This window comes from Scyliorhinus canicula, chromosome 19 (assembly GCF_902713615.1).
Source record: "Scyliorhinus canicula chromosome 19, sScyCan1.1, whole genome shotgun sequence".
In the NCBI taxonomy this organism is placed as follows: domain Eukaryota; kingdom Metazoa; phylum Chordata; class Chondrichthyes; order Carcharhiniformes; family Scyliorhinidae; genus Scyliorhinus; species Scyliorhinus canicula.
In genome coordinates, this window is record NC_052164.1 from 26,422,948 (window position 1) to 26,438,983 (window position 16,036).

Below are 16,036 nucleotides of genomic sequence, written 5' to 3' on the forward strand. Positions count from 1 at the left end.
CAAATTTCGTAAATGTTCTTGCCTTTTGTTCCCACAGATTTTGGCTGGCATCTGCTTCCATGCAAGATGTACCGCAATTTGCAAGAATAGAACTGAAATATTTACTTTCGCTTGATGGGGTTTACATCATCTGGGTTTTTCTGAAGTTACTTCAGGTCATGGTGTGAAAACTGCAGAACTATATCTGCAAATACCACTGTAACAGAACTCTTTTTACGAACAACCCAAAACCTGTGAAACCCTCTTTGCCTCACATCAGCATCACATCACCAAAACATTTAGTGTTCCAGAAAAGCAATGTATACATAACAAATATGAGGCAACACTGGTTTGCTGTTAACAACCTGATGCCATCCTACAATAGTATATTCTTCCTTGAAAAGCTTTCCATTGAATATTTTGCCGTAGAAAATCAAGCCTTAACCCTCCAGCTCCAATTCTAATTTGCAACTCTGTTCGCAATTCTCAGCCACTTCTTCCTGTTAGACGATTGCTTGTTATCACTTCCCATCTGACTTTTCTACCCATTCTGATCTTCATTTCCAACTCCTCACTGAATGAGCAGCCTGCTGTCCTGTTAATGCCTCGCCCATGGCTACAGCCACTGACATTTCTATTGCATCTTGCACTCGACTCCCACCACCTGCAATTCAAGAGGGGCTAAGAAAATCTTTGAAACATAAGCTAATGGAAAATTTGTTTCCTCAGAAGTAGTCACCTTTGTCTTCTGTAGAATACTGCAGCTTATTGGTTCAGGTCCTGAATCTAATATAGTTCGTTTTTTTATATAAACTTACAGTACCCAATTCATTTTTTTCAATTAAGGGGCAATTTAGCGCAGACAATCCACCTAGCCTGCACATCTTTGGGTTGTGGGGGTGAAACCCATGCAAACACAGGGAGAATGTGTAAACTCCACACGGAGCGTGGCCCAGAACTGGGATCAAACCTGGGATCTCGGCGCCATCTGGCAGCAGGGCTAACCCACCTGCGCCACCCTGCTGCCCGAATCTAATATAGTTCTGACACACCGACATGATGTTTGGTAATAAATCAGTAATAGTGGGAATGTGTGTACTTGAGCAAGTGAATACATATCAAAATAGGACTTAGAGAAGCAAGAAACTAGGCAAACATCTCGCAGATCTATACAGTATGTACTTCGGACTATGCTAAACCCATTTTTATTCCATTTGTTTTTACTGTGGACTGATGGCATTTTTCAACCTTTGATCCCACCATCGACTAGTTGGAAGAATCGATAGTGGTTGCTGAGTTATACCATAATCTCTCAATAATTGCTCGTTCGTGGATATTACCTCCCAATATACTTTAAAATGTTATGCTGGCAGAGGAGATTGCGAAAATGGCACTGATATCAGATCCTTAAAGAAGCATTATCAGGATCCCAGTTAATTCTTGGTTGATTGGTTGAGCTGTTTGAATCACCAGTATGTTTGCTTTCGCCAGAATCTTTCTGATTAAAGGTCATTACTTGTTAATTCTAAATCTCTCCACAGATGCAGCCTCACTTCTTGCGTGTTTCCAGCATTTTCTAATTTTCAATGCAGATCTGCAGCATTTTGCTTTAGGGTTCATGATTGCTTGCCTGTTCACAGCCCTTCATACTTGACCTAGTTAAGTTGATGTCATGACCCATTTCAACCCGACAACTTGCATTAAATGGTAACTTGAATAGAGTAGAACATCCCAGAGAGCTTTATAGGAGCAATTAGCAAACCAAATTTGACACTAAGCCTTTTAAGGCGGTTTCAGGCCAAGTGACCAAATGCTGAGCCAAAGAGGTGGGCTTTCAGTAGTACCTTAAAGAAATAGAGAGAGGTTTATGGAGGAAATTCCTTAGCTTAGGCATAACTGCCTTTAGTTATGGGGCTAGATCAGGTTACAGAAATGGGGTGCTGCAAGACTATGGACTGATTTGAAAAGAAGGATGAGGATTTTCATATTGAGGCATTGGTCAAAACCCTCTGTCCTCTATCATGGCTATCAGTAGCAAAGACATGAATGAAGGTTCCAGCAGCAGACAAACTGAGGCATAAGTAGATGTTGAAAGTAGGTGTCCTTAATGTTGCAGGGCATATGAAGTCAGAAGCTGTGCTTGGGTTAAAATAGTTTGCCAAGTTTGCAACCGAGCTGTTCAGCCTTGATGGCCAGAGGTAGCAATGGAATCAATGCTGGGGAATGTCATTTGTCGTGAGGACCAAAGACAACTGCTTCAATCTTCCACTTCCAAGAGTTGAATTGGAGAAAATTTATGTGTTGCAACTCAGAGGCCATGGAGGATCGAGAGACGTGCTGGTGAGGTCGAGTTTGGAACCATCACTGTGCAGCACATGTGGAACTTGCCATATTTTCAAGCAATGTCATTGAAGGGAAGCATGCAAAATGAGACATAAGAGGAGTGACAAGGATGGCTCCTTGGGAGACTCCAGAGGTAACTGGGAACAGGAAGAGGAAGCCATTGCAGGTAATTCTATGGCAATCACTGGCTAGATTGGAATAGGACCGGGTGAGGGGATGTCACCTCAGCAAGAAAATGGAGGAGAGGCATTGGAGGAGGAGGATGTTGTCAACTGTATCAGAAGCCGCAGACATTTTGAGAAGGAAGAGGAAGAAATGTTTACCAGTCACCTCTGACTTTGCAATTTCATGTTGTTGTCGGGGCAAAAAACCTGAATGGAGGGGCACAGACGTGGAATTGTGAGAAAGGCGTGCACACATTTCAAGGATGTTAGAGAGGGTGGGCAGTAGTTGGTAGAGCAGTGGTGTTTTATTTTAGTATTTGTTCAATGAAGGTGGGCACACTGCTAGGCCAGCATTTGTTATCCATCGCTAATTGCCCTCAGGAAGGTGGTGGTGGTGAGTTGCTTTCATGAACCACTGTAGTCCAGGAGTTGCAGGTCCACCCAATATGCTTTTTGGAAGGTGCGGATGGGAGGGGGTGTTCAGGTTTTTAACCCAGTGACAGTGAAGGAATGTAGCTCCAAATCAGGATGATGTGTGGTTTGGACGGGAACTTGCAGATGATAGAGTTCCCATGCGCCTGCTGCCCTTGTTGATCTAAGTGGTGGAGTCATGTATTTCAAAGCCGCTGTCGAAGGAGACTTGGCATCTTGTAGATGGTATACACTGCTGCAACTGTGCGCAGTGGCGGGAGCGAATGTTCAAGGTAGAAAGTATTCCATTACACTCCTGACTTGAATTTTGTAGATGGCAGACCGGTTTTGGAAAGGCAAGAAATTACTCTGCAGAATTCCAAGCCTCTGACCTGCTCTTGCAGCCACCATTTAACTGGTCCAGTTACCCTTGTGATTAATCGTAGCCTCCAAGATTCAGCAGTGGTAATACCATTGAACGCCAAGGTGCGATGGCGAGATTCATTCTTGTTGCAGATGGCCATTGCTTGGTATTTATGTGGCAATAATTTTACTTGCCACTTATCAGTCCAAGTCTGAATGTTGTCCAGGTCTTGCTGCATATTGGCACAAGCTGCTTCATCATCTGAGGAGTCTTGAACAGTACTGAACATTGCGAAATCATCAGTTAACATACCCCCTTCTGACCTTATGATGGAAGGAAGGTCTTTAATAAAGCAGCTACCCAAAGGAATTCCTGCCATGATGTCCTGGGCTAAGATGATTGCCCAACCACAACCACCTTTCTTTGTACAATTTATGACTCCAACCAGTGGAAAGTTTCCCCCTGCTTCCCATTGACTTCCAGTTTTGATTAAATTAAAATTGGAGATGCTCAAGTGGCCAGAATTAGTTTATTTCCTGAAGGGCCATTAGGCAATTAAAGTTCTCTGAAGAGGCAAGACCATGGAAGATGAGAACTTTCAAATTGAAACATTGCTTTACTAGAAGTTTTTGAGAAACAGTAAGCTCAAGAGTGCGATTTACCAGCCACGTTACGCCCGAAAGGCAGCGTGGCCAATAGATGCTGGGAGATCCCTCTTCCAGAATCTACCCTGCTTCCCACACTTCGCGAGATCTAATACGATGTAAATCCTGTCCATTGTGGGTGGATCACTTTTCAGCAAATCTGCACATAAGGGCAAGACAGCAAGTCTCACTCTAATCTGCAATTCCATGATCTATCCACTTTGCCTTGGACATCACAGGTGAGCGCCGTTCAGTGCTGGTCGCCACAAACGGGGCTGAGACGGAATGGTACATGTGGGGGTCTCCCAGGGGATTGGACACCCTGAGGTGCTTGGCCTCTGGGAGGGGTGGCATCATGGTACTGCTGGTGCCACCCAGACACCTTGGCACTGCCAGCCTGGCATCCTGGTAGTGCCACCTGGTAACAACACTTGGTGTGAGTAACAGCACGGTGTGAGTAAGGACATGGGCAGCAGGATTTTGGATGACCTCAGGTTTATTGAAGGTAGAGGGTGGGAGGGTGCCCGGTAGTGTGTTGACCTCGGGCAAAATTCTCCCAAACAATTCCTAAATGTTGTCTCCGTGAGAAACAAAGTGCGATTTCTGCTGCGTGGATTAGTGCGGTCCAGATTGCATTCCACCCACACTTCGAAATCTTTTGGAGCTGAGAAAACTGGGAGGCCGGATTATCAGAATCTGGTGCTCCATTTTTAAAGGGCGACCCAATCTCAGAATAACACAATAGCCGACCCCCAGCCCCAATCGCTGGCACGGTGCCCCAAATCGCTGGCACATGAGCGGCACACCCTGCTATGTATTGCAAAAGATGTCTCCTTCTGGACCCCCATTCAGGTACCACCCTTCAGTCCCCCTTCAGGTCCTGCCCTTTGGCAGTGCCAATCTGGCACTGCTCCCTAACAATGGCAACCAGCACTGCTCCCTGACACCCTGGTTGGCACTGCAAGGTTGGCCTGTCAGTGCCATGGGGCAGAACTCAGGCAGAGTACCTGGTCCTTCTAGGGAAGGGTTCAGAACAGAGGAAACCCAAGCAGAAAAAAAAAGTCAGACAGAGCACCTGCTCTTTCTATGAAGAACTTCATAACAAAGAAAAAGCCACTGGAAAAACTACAGTGAGAAACAGCACATGCTCAAAAGAAGAAGCATTTCAGTGCTAATGGACCGTGAAGAGCTATAAAAACGAACAAAGCTAACCCTGCTTTGAAACAGCCTAAATCTGTCAATCATGAGGTTTGCTAAAGGTAATGGACCGTGACGAGCTATAAAAACAAAAAAAGCTGCTCCCCTTTTAAATAGTTTGGATCTGTCAATCAAAGGATTCATAAAAAACAATAGGCCATGAAATTGAATGTAAACAATGCAGTGCAAAGGTTTTAGACTTCTCGGCAAGCCCAAAGGTTAAAGGGGAATTAAATTGAATGTGAAAAAGGCACTTCAAAGCTTTCCAACACATCAAAGGGAAGACCTTCACCTGACAGATCATTGACAAGTTATTAGGGATATCAAAGGCGGGATTCTCCATTACGCCGGCCGGTTAATGGGGTTTCCCATTCTGGGGCAGCCCCACACCATCGGGAAACCCTCGGGCGCTGGCAAAACGGAGAATCCCGCCCCCTAGGTTTCAATGCTACAGCAGGAAGACTTCTACCTTCATCTGACAGATCATTGAAATTGACATGTTTGGAGAGAGTTTAAAGGTGGCGTAGTGGTATTGTCACTGGACTAGTAAACCAAAGACTCTGGGGACACAGGTTCAAATCCCACAGCAGGTGGTGAAATTTGAATTCAATAAAAATCTGGAATTAAAAGTCTAATGATGACCATGAAACCATTGTTGATTGTCATTAAAATAAAACATCTGCTTCATTAATGTCCTTTAGGGAAGGAAATCTACCATCCCTACCTGTGGCCTACATGCGACTCCAGATCCACAGTAATCTGATTGACTCTTAACTGCCGCTCAAGGGCAATTAGGGATGGGCGGAAAGTATGGCGGAAAAGATACAGAGGAATGTGAGAATCATAGAATTTACAGAAGGAGGCCAATCGGTCCATCGAGTCTGCACCAGCCCTTGGTAAGAGCACCCTATCCAAGCCCACACCTCCACCCTATCGCCGTAACTCAGTAACCCCACATCACCTTTTTGGATACTAATGGCAATTTAGCATGGCCAACCCACCTAACCGGCACATCTTTGGGCTGTGGGAGGAAACCGGAGCACCCAGAGGAAACCCACACAGACACGGGGAGAATGTGCAGACACCGCACAGATAGTGACCCAAGCCGGGAATCGAACCTGGGACCCTGGAGCTGTGAAGCAACTGTGCTAACCACTGTGCTACCATGAGGAAGAACTTTTTCATGCAATGTGTGTGATTACGTGAAGCTCGCTGCCTATGAGAATGGTGGAAATGGAGATGGCAAATGATTTCAAATGGAAATTGCATGGGCACTTGAGGGAAATAAACTTACAGAGCTGAGGAATACAAATGACTGGAGCACTCTACACAGAACAGGCATCAACTTGATGAACAAATAGTACTTTATGCACTGTCATAGCTCTATGATGTAGTGAAATAGGTAACCATAGTGATGGCGAGAATATATGGCTGGAATCTCATCTCAGGGTCAAATATGACATCAGTGTGAAGAGTCTGTTTTGTTTTAGTTGGCAGGGAGAGGAATGGAGTTTGGAGGTAGTGCATGGAGTTTGGAATAGCGACCATGGACAACAGCTTCAGTCCTTTTTTATTAAATTGGAGAAAAACTCTGTTCATCCATTACTGGATAAGTAGTCTGTTATAGCAACAGTGGCAGAATCAAGGGAGTTGGATACCTTTTCCAAAGGTGGATATAGAAGCTACTTACATTGAGAGGAAAGGGGGATGTACATGAACAGGGACACAAGGAGATTATTTTACCTGTGACTTCAGTAATAGAGTGGTCATTAGATGGCAAGATTGAGGACGTGAGTGTGAATACGAATAGACAACTTTATATGTTGGGAAAGATAAGAGGGGGGGTTAGGAGGGCAGTGAACTCAATTGAGGGACTGCAGGCTGAGTTGAGTTGGAGACACAATCACCGAGGATAAGCAGTCAGAGACTGAGGGAGGAAAGCCATGAAGATATCTCAGTGAGAAACTTGGTATTGAAGTTGGCTGGGTGGACGAGAGCAAAGATTCGAATAGAGAGTGAAGAAAGATGGAATAAAGTGAGGTGTTCAAAAGAGACAGTACTACCAAAGAAGTAGGGGGACAATGCAAGGGATGATTTGATGGGAGGAAGGTCACCACCACAGTCGCGTGGGTGGGCCAGACAATGGAACACATGAACAGGCAATGAACCATAATTATGCAGGAATACTTCATCACCCGTCATTTTGTTTCAACGGGATGTGGGCTTCGCTGGCTAGGCCAACATTTGTTGCCAATCCCTAATTGCCCTTGAGAACCAAGTTTCAATCGAGGCAACCCGCCACAATAAACACCATGTGTGGCAAAGTTCTTGTTTACTGGTGAATGGGCATTCTGGAGGGATAGGTGGAGACCAGTCGCAATAGTTTATTTGTTGGGGCCCACAATGTCCACTGAGAGGGGTGAATGGGATGGAAAGGTAGTTGGCAAAATTAGTCCCAGTGGGAGGTCTATTCAAAGAGCGTAAGTTGGGATGCCTGCTCATAAGAAAACAGCGGTGAATATCTTGATCAGCCCTTCAGAGGGATGCCAGGAGAAGCACAGGGGGAAGCCGGGGGCTCATCCTCGAGGGAGTCAGGCCTGGGAGAGCAGCAGGAGATTACGAAGGTCAAAGAGAGGTGAAAGATTCAAGTAGGGGTTTGGTTGGGCAGAATGCCTGAGAGAGGAAAAATAAATCAGAGGCTGTGGATTCTCATTCATCAGGCATATTTAGACACAATGGGCTGAATGGCCTTCTTCTGTACTGTAACGATTCTATGATTCTGTCCAATTATAGATTTTTCAGTACACAAAGAGTAAAGGGATAAAACAGAAAATGCTGGATAGACTCGGCAGGTCTGATAGCACCGTAAGAAGTCTTACAACACCAGGTTAAAGTCCAACAGGTTTGTTTCAAACACGAGCTTTCGGAGCACTGCTCCTTCCCTCAGGTGAAATGGATTCACCTGAGGAAGGAGCAGTGCTCCGAACGCTCGTGTTTGAAACAATCCTTTTAGACTTTAACCTGGCGTTGTAAGGGGCAGCAGGGTAGCATGGTGGTTAGCATGAATGCTTCACAGCTCCAGGGTCCCAGGTTCGATTCCCGGCTGGGTCACTGTCTGTGTGGAGTCTGCACATCCTCCCCCTGTGTGCGTGGGTTTCCTCCGGGTGCTCCGGTTTCCTCCCACAGTCCAAAGATGTGCGGGTTAGGTGGATTGGCCATGCTAAATTGCCCGTAGTGTCCTAATAAAAAAAAAGTAAGGGGGGGGGGGGGGTGTTGGGTTATGGGTATAGGGTGGATACGTGGGTTTGAGTAGGGTGATCATGGCTCGGCACAACATCGAGGGCCGAAGGGCCTGTTCTGTGCTGTACTGTATGTTCTACTTCTTACTGTGCTCACCCCAGTCCAACGCCGGCATCTCCACATCATGGCTAATAGCATCGGCAGAGAGATGGGCATAGGGCATAAAGGGATAATGGGTAGATGGATTTGAGGTAGATCAACTATTTATAAAATGACAGAACAGGTTTAAAGGGTCAAATCGTCTACTGCTACTCATCCTTCTTATGTTATTATAAAAGGAAAGAGGGGGAGGTGTAAAGGTGAAAAGAAGTAACAACAGGGAAATAGTGATGGGATTGGGTGTGGAGCAGTAGCCGAAACAGTCACACACTTTGATTGAGAAAATCAAGTTTCCTAGGCATGGTTATACAGTAAGATAAAGATAGATACGTTCAGAGACAGATTTGCAAAGCCAGTAAGTTTGGAAGCTATTTGAAGTGTAGAGTATTTCTGTGGAAATGAACAGTTGAGACAGCGTTGAAGCAATTGTGTGGCAGACAAATAGATAGCAAATCCTACTATTTATGACTAACTTTGGCACTGGAGACATTTCTCTTCTGGTACTGTGTAGAGAACGTGTAACTACGAATCAGCATCGCGCCAGCACAAATGACTGTCTTGTATGTTCAACCTTTAAAAGTGCTTAAAACCAGGACAGGTCAAATAATCAACACTGCCTTTCACCAGGAGGCGAAGATTATTGGCAGGAAGGTCACTGGAACCAATATACTGCGGTTGCTGGAAAGAAGAAATAAATACATAAAATGCTGGATTAACTCAGCGGTGACTGTGGAGAGATAAACAGTTCACATTTCAAGTCCAAATGACCCTTCCACAGAAAGCTCCGTTCAATGAAGTTGCACTGGATGAATAATCTCTCCTCAGGACATTTATCCCTTTGCTGGCTGAGGTTATTCATGACCCTGCCCTTGGTATTGTAGGTATTGCCTCACTCCTGAGGTGTGGTGATCCTCAAGTTAAATCACCACCCGGTCAGTTGACCTCTCCCACTTAAAGGGTAAAGTAGCCTATGGTCATCTGGGACAATGGCAACGTGTCTAAACAGGAGGGAGATAGAGAACCTAGTGGAGTGGTGTAACGACAACAATCTCTCCCTCAATGCCAGCAAAACTAAAGAGCTGGTCATCGACTTCAGGAAGCAAAGTACTGTACACACCCCTGTCAGCATCAACGGGGCCGAGGTGGAGATGGTGAGCAGTTTCAAATTCCTAGGGGTGCACATCACCAAAAATCTATCCTGGTCCACTCACGTCGACGCTATCACCAAGAAAGCACAACAGCGCCTATACTTCCTCAGGAAACTAAGGAAATTCGGCATGTCCACATTAACCCTTACCAACTTTTACAGATGCACTATAGAAAGCATCCTATCGGGCTGCATCACAGCCTGGTATGGCAACTGCTCGGCCCAGGACCGCAAGGAACTTCAGAGAGTCGTGAATACCGCCCAGTCCATCACACGAACCTGCCTCCCATCCATTGATTCCATCTACACCTCCCGCATCCGGGGGAAAGCGGGCAGCATAATCAAGGATCCCTCCCACCCGGCTTACTCACATTTCCAACTTCTTCCATCGGGCAGGAGATTCAGAAGTCTGAGAACACGGACGAACAGACTCAAAAACAGCTTCTTCCCCACTGTCACCAGACTCCTAAATGACCCTCTTATTGACTGACCTCATTAACACTACACCCTGTATGCTTCAACCGACGCCAATGCTAATGTAGTTACATTGTATATCTTGTGTTGCCCTATTATGTATTCACATGTATTTTCTTGAATTGTTTAATTCCCTTTTCTTCCATGTACTGAATGATCTGTTGAGATGCTTGCAGAAAAATACTTTTCACTGTACCTCGGTACACGTGACAATAAACAAATCCAATCCAATCCAATCCAAAATGTCTAGTGCTCCAATCAACTACAAATGTTGCACTCACTAAGAAACAATGGGGGGACATTGAATTGCTGAAGGCAGGAACCACCCAGCAGATCCTAAGTGCAAGAACTTTGAGTCAGGAGAAAGGACTTGGGAAAATAAAGCATTTCAACTTGACATGTGACTTTACATGAGTAAAAAGAAGTATTATAAGTATAAAATAATCAGGAATATTATTTTGAATTTAAACTGTGGGGGGAGAATTGGACACATAAAATTACAGAAGAGCACTAATAGGAATCACTGTCCACACAAGGTAAACAAAATGTTAAATAAACTCAGAGTGGGGAGGCAAACATCTGGAATCGGTGCTAGGATGCAGGGGCATTGGAGGGGATAGTCGAGTCCCATGGTCAACTTGGATGAAGCGGCACACTAGCATAGTGGTGAGCACTGTTGCCTCACAGCACCCGTGAGCTGGGTTTGATTCAAACCTCGGGTGACTGTGGGTGACTGTGCACATTCTCCCCTTCTCTGCGTGGGTTTCCTCCGGGTGCGCCGGTTTCCTCCCACAGTCCAAAAATTTGCAGGTTAGGTGGATTGGCCTAAATTGACTATCATTGTCCAAAGTTTAGGTGGGGTTATGGGGATAGGTGGGCAGGCATGCAGGCAGGCATGGGTGGGGCACCCTTTCAGAGGGTTGGTGAACCCTTGATGGGCCTCCTTCTGCACTGTAGAGATTCTGAATGACCTCCTTCAGCACTGCAGAGATTCTACAAAATGACCGCCTGCAAATATTAAACAAAAGCAAGAATCTGTAGATATCTGAAAATAAGCAGAAACAGAAAATGCTGGGGTGGGGGAGAGGGTTGGAAAATCTATGAGGGTAAGCCAAATACTGCTTTGACCATGGGACCAATATTATTGGCTGGAATCAACATTCTGCCCACAGAAAGCAAAAACTACTGCCGATACTGGAAATCTGAAATAATAAAAACAGAAACTACTGGATATACTCAGCATCTGAGGGGAGAGAAGGGACGGCAAAGTTTGACAGTCCGGATGGCTGTGGGCTTTGCAGTATTTCAGCTCCAGCAACACAGGGGCGGGGCTCAAAAGTGCTCTTGCTGCAAATAAAAAAGCGCCAGCATCGCCACAGGAGAAATGAGGTAAATTTTCCCTCAATCCAAGTCGGGGTAAACGTTCCATTCCTTCTTTTCTCCGTCTCGGGAGTTGCTGTTAGTTTCAACAACCGCGACGTTGTTGCAGTTGTTGACGATTAGTGCCAACGTTTATGCGAATCTTTCTTGGATAGCGACCAATTTCTTTGTGGCAGCTGGGCAGACGGTAGTGAAGCTGCCACTAGCTGTAGGAAAACCTCGCGCTGCCCGTGGAAGTCTCCCTGGTCTGTTTGGGGATTGAACATGGCTAATTTCGCAAACTCACGGTTGTTAAACTAAATGACCATGAGTTTGGTGAAAGTCGGCGGGACGTGGACGGTTCCCTGTGCTGGGGTGAACGTGAAAAAGGTTGGGTGGAGGAACACGGTCACTTTTATATTGTTGCCATTCTGGTCACATATCTCTGTACGTCACGGTGACTTGGAAAGACTGCCCACTCTGTATAAAGTTACAAAAGGTTCTAAACTACAGAGAGCCGGGGCTTGTTCCTTTCTCCAGTTCTTGATATTGACCCTATCAACTGGTCATTCCCAATCCTCTGGGCAGTCCCTGAACCCGAGCAGGAGCCCCCTCTTCGCCTGATGTTCAAATTGGACTCGTGATAAGTTTCCTCTATACTTGCCCGCGACAACAACAACAAAAAGGGCTTGGTGGTACTGTTTGCATCAATTTGTGTGCTTTGCTTTGCGACGCGATTCGTTTTCCTTTCCTTATTCTCACTTGCACTTTGCGGTTCGTTTTATGTGTTTTCAAATCGCTTGTGAAATGTACTTTCAGGTTAATTGACGAAGAAAATCGAAACACTTTAAGAGTTGGATTTTGTGGCAGTGTGTCCTGTCGGAATCTCGGTGTGTCATTCCTGACAGGAACAGAAGCGTTTCTTCCTGCCTGATTGTAACATTTTGTTATCGCTTGAAGAGTCGGGCCACAGTAGTTTTTTTATTAATCGATCGCAGATTCCGTGACTGGAGGAATAAATTAGTTCCGTAGTGAAAGCCTCGATGAACATGTTTTGGGAATGGGTTTTGGTGCATCTGTACTGCAGTTCCAGCTTTGTTCCAATCCAGAATCCGACTTCTGTTGGTGCTAGAAGCTGTTGTGGCGATTTTGTCGCAGGCAAAGGCAGAGATGGATTTCACTGGCATTGGAGGCATTCCAGAGCAGGTTCATCTTGGGCACGGAAGGGTTTTCTTATGAGGAGAGGTTGACAGTGGACTTATTGGGAGTTTAGAAGAATGAGAGGCGACTTTATTGAGACATACAGGATTGCCAGGGGGCTTGACCGGGTAGATGCTGAGAGGTTGTTTTGCCTTGTGGAGGAGTCCAGGGCCAGAGGGCATAATCTCAGAGTAAGACAGAGACGAGGAGGAATTTCTTCTGAGAGTAATGAATCTGTTGAATTCTTTACCACAGAGAGCTGTACAGGCTGGATCATGAAGCATGTTCAAGGCTGAAATAGTCAGATTTTTAACAGTAAGGGGATAAAGCCGGAAAGAGGTTAAGATTATGGTCTCAGATCAGTGAATGGTGGAGTAGACTCGATGGGCCGAATGGTCCACTTCTGCTCCCATGTTTTGAGCTCCCTTGGCGAGTCAAACATGGATTTCACTGGAGTAGGATAACACTGTCGGTGGACACACACACACACAGACGAAAACTTTTCTATTTTCTAGAGGAATTGCTGTTGAAAAGTGGAACGCCAGCCAGGATGGGCTCAGTGCCTGGGAAGCCTGGTCAAACCATCTTTGAATGGTTTCATTCAAAGCCATTGAATAAATGGTGAGCGGGGCGGAATGAGATGAGTGGCTTTAACGTTGGCGCTCGGAAGCTGCCGAATATTCCGAAATGGGATTTTAGGCATCAGAACCAAACATTATTCCAGTTGTTATTCTGCCATCAGAGTGGTGCTGGCGGTTTTGCGGAGACTTTTGTCAATTGGAATCCGGAGGGAGCGCGATGACTGGTGCGGAAAATGTGGCGGAATGCGGGCGCAGCGGGAAGTGGGGCGGAATGCGGGCGCAGCGGGAACCACAGCCACACAGGGCGGTAAGATATCCCGGGCCCGCTGTTGGGGGATGGCAGCTCGCTGTGTGTTTGCGCTGCCGGGGCCGTCCTGATGTTTTGTGTGAAGCGCAGTGAGTGAGAGCTGAAGCTGGACTCGGCCGGGGAGGGGGGGGTGGGGGGGCGCGGCTGGTCCCCGCTCACTGCGGCCTCTCAGGGATTTCCGTCCCCGTCACCCTCCAGCTCACTGCGGCCGGGAGCGCGCTGCCCCCAGCGGAGTGGTGGTCGCTCCCGGTCAGTCCGTCCACCCAGCCCGGGACAGGGATCACAGTGGGGGGAGGGGGGGGGCAGCGGAGCCAGGCAGCCCTGTGAACCTGGCGGCCCTGCGATTGACGGCGCGATGATTGACGGCGTCCAGGGCGCCTTTGATTGGCAGCTTGTGGTTGGTGGTCCGCTGATTGGCTGGTGTTGATTGATTAGCTGACTGCTGATTGGCTTCCCGTTGATTGATGAGCTGACTGCTGATTGGCTGGCGTTGATTGGTTAGCTGACTGCTGATTGGCTGCCCATTGATTGATTAGTTCACTGCTGATTGGCTGCCCATTGATTGATGAGCTCACTGCTGATTGGCTGCCTGTTGATTGATTAGCTCACTGCTGATTGGCTGCCTATTGATTGATTAGCTGACCCCTGATTGGCTGCCCATTGATTGATTAGCCAACCCCTGATTGGCTGCTGTTGATTAATTAGCCGACAGTCGACCCCTGATTGGCTTCCCGTTGATTGGCTAGACATAGAACAGTACAGCACAGAACAGGCCCTTCGGCCCTCAATGTTGTGCCGACCATGATCACCCTACGTATCCACCCTATACCCGTAACCCAACAACCCCACCCCCCCTTAACCTTACTTTTATTAGGACACTACGGGCAATTTAGCATAGCCAATCCACCTAACCCGCACATCTTTGGACTATGGGAGGAAACCGGAGCACCCGGAGGAAACCCACGCACACAGAGGGAGGACGTGCAGACTCCACACAGACAGTGACCCAGCCAGGAATTGAACCTGGGACCCTGGATCTGTGAAGCATTTATGCTAACCACCATGCTACCCTGCTGCCCCTCTATTTGAATATTTTTTATCTAGACTATCTGGATTGTTCCTGGGGAACAAAACAGCCCAACATGAGTAATGTGCATTTCAAACACTTTCTTTGGTTGTGAAATGGACTATTGTAGTAACCAATTATTTCCACTGGTGCAGATTGCACAAGATCAATGCTGGTTAATTGGTGTTGTCAAAGCAACTTTATTCTTTCATGTTTCCAATGTTTTCTAGGCTGGACTGGACAAGTTCCACTGACGGGAAGGGCCGGAAAATCCTGCCCATTGTTCTTTACAGCGGTAGGATGATGGTTTGCATTTCAAACTAAATTTCCGATTCCAGCACATCATCAAGTGTAATAATGAGTCAAGTCTAAGTTCTTCCCCACAGAAAGGGACAAAATTAATGGTTTGGTCAAGTCATTGCTGACTTATGATGTAAGGTTGGTGCAGACGTGATGGGCCGAATTGCCTTCTTCTGCATTGTAGGGATTAAATGTGACGGTTCTATGGTAAATAAAATATGTTTTGGTTTTGGGCTATAAACGTACCAAAAAAGTTGCATTTCCGTTCCTGAATGCTGAATTCTAGCATATCTGATAATGCCGCATGTGATGTCTGCTAATATGGAGGCTATGACCACCCCACAGCCTTAATTGACAAACCTTGCCCTAATTCAATGTCAGCTCATTTGCATAATTTGACATTGCATAATGCTTAACAATTGCAAAAACCATCAGAATTGGGGACAGAATCTCAGATGTCAGATTCCTGTTCAATGCAAACAATTTTTCTTGGACTCCAGGCAAAATTGGCGCCCTCTTGTAGAAACTGACAGGCGAACACCAAAACAAATTGGGATTATTTTAATAAGGATACAGGGAGTCCACACCAAGTAAAATGAGAAACAAAGTTTATTTACAAGAACGATATGTGCACTGCTTGGTAAATTCTGGTCGATGCCGATCTTTCATACAGTAATTAACGAGTTACCCCACTTCTAGCAGGGGAGCTCGCACTCCGCAAGCAGCATGGAGAAGACGAGCATTCCCACCCCTAGGTCCTGTGTGGGATATTACAGTAAGCAGTAAAGGGTGCCATCCAGGATCAAAAATCAAAAATTGCCATTTCCCTCCTCTGAAGTACCCAACTAGAACACTGCTGAGGTCACATTATGCGGAGGTTGAATAATTTGCACTATTTGTGATGTTTTCGGTTTCTAATGCATCTTTGGGCGTGTTAGAGGCTTCAACAGAGGACATGCCTCTGGCTTCCATCCTGATAATCCAGGAGCCAGTACCAATGAAGGGCCAGCCTTTACATTAACAACCCACTGTGTTTTTGTTTGAAACAGCGTAAAAAGAGGCACATCACCTATTCTCAGTAATGAGGACAACTCAGAAATA